At 37.8% G+C, this 1,324-nt stretch overlaps 1 non-coding gene across 1 annotated transcript; it reads right to left on the reverse strand.

The window, feature by feature from the left end:
• Positions 1–621: 621 nt before the first annotated feature.
• LOC128294773 (small nucleolar RNA R71) lies at positions 622–727 on the reverse strand. The gene has a single exon (XR_008285080.1). It is a non-coding gene; the product is annotated as a small nucleolar RNA R71 (small nucleolar RNA).
• Between the last annotated feature and the right edge of the window lie 597 nt (positions 728–1,324).

Genomic DNA, 1,324 nt, shown 5'->3' on the forward strand with positions numbered 1-1,324 from the left:
AATTTTCTTTTGTTTTCTTCTGACAGATTTTTATAGTTTATGACTAGAAGAAACCCGTCGGGACCATTACTTTTTGATAGTAAGATTGAAAGCACAGCTTGCAGAAACCGAAGAGAAATAAGGTGAAGCCTAAGACACATAGAGGAAGGATAAGAGGACGATATGCATAACACAACCGAGGAGATGGCCGACAATCAGAATAATCAGCTTCCTCCTGTGGTTGCTGCAGATCCAGTAAATCAGAATCTTGCTCCTTGTACTATGTATGATTATACTAAACCTACTTTAACAGGAGCCGAATTGAGTATAGTTAGACCTGCTATTGCTACAAATAATTTTGAAATGAAACCTAACACAATTCAAATGATACAACGGTTTGTTCAGTTTGATGGTTTGCAGGACGAGGATCCAAACACTTATTTGGAGAATTTTCTGGAGTTTTGCGACACTTTTATGATCAATTTCGTTTCTGACAATACCATTCACCTTCGGTTGTTTCCCTTTTCATTGAGGAACAAAGCTAAACAGTGATTGAACTCGTTACCACGAGGGTCAATCACAACTTGGGAACAAATGACCGAAAAATTCTTACTTAAATATTTTTCACCAGCTAAAATGGCTAAGTTGAGGAATGATATCTCTTCTTTTGTGCAGATGGATCTAGAAACACTCTATGATGCATGGGAGAGATACAAGGATCTATTGAGAAGATGCCTCACCATGGGTTACCTCTATGGCTACAGGTTTAGACTTTTTGCAACGGTCTGAATTAGTTGACTAGACAGATGATTGACGCAGCTGCTTGTAGGAAAATTAATAATAAGACACCTGAAGAGGTTTATAAATTTATAGAAGAGATGTTATTGAATAATTATCAGTGGCAAGTCATAAGGACAAAGTTGACGAAAGTAGCCGGCATTTTTAACGTCAATTCGATTACTATGCTCTCTAATAAGGTAGAACTTTTGAATAGGAAAATTGATGGTTTACTTGGTTCTTCACAGGTTCACCCAGTAATGCAATGTGAAGCAAGTAGAGGTGGATCGAGCAATTCAGAATACCCACCCTATGGCCACAACATGAAAAACGAGCAATTAAATTATATGGGTAATATAATCCTCGACCTTAAAATAATCCTTATAGTAACAGTTACAATACAGGTTGGAAGAACCACCCAAGTTTCTCATAGGGAGGCCAAGGGAATTAAAGAGCACCACCCCCTCTAGGCTTCCAAAAACAACCTTACCAGCAAGAGAAAAAGCCGAACCTTGAGGAGATGATTAAAAAATTTATTTTAGTAGCAGATACCCGTTTTCAGAACACT

This window comes from Gossypium arboreum, chromosome 6, assembly GCF_025698485.1.
Source record: "Gossypium arboreum isolate Shixiya-1 chromosome 6, ASM2569848v2, whole genome shotgun sequence".
NCBI lineage: Eukaryota > Viridiplantae > Streptophyta > Magnoliopsida > Malvales > Malvaceae > Gossypium > Gossypium arboreum.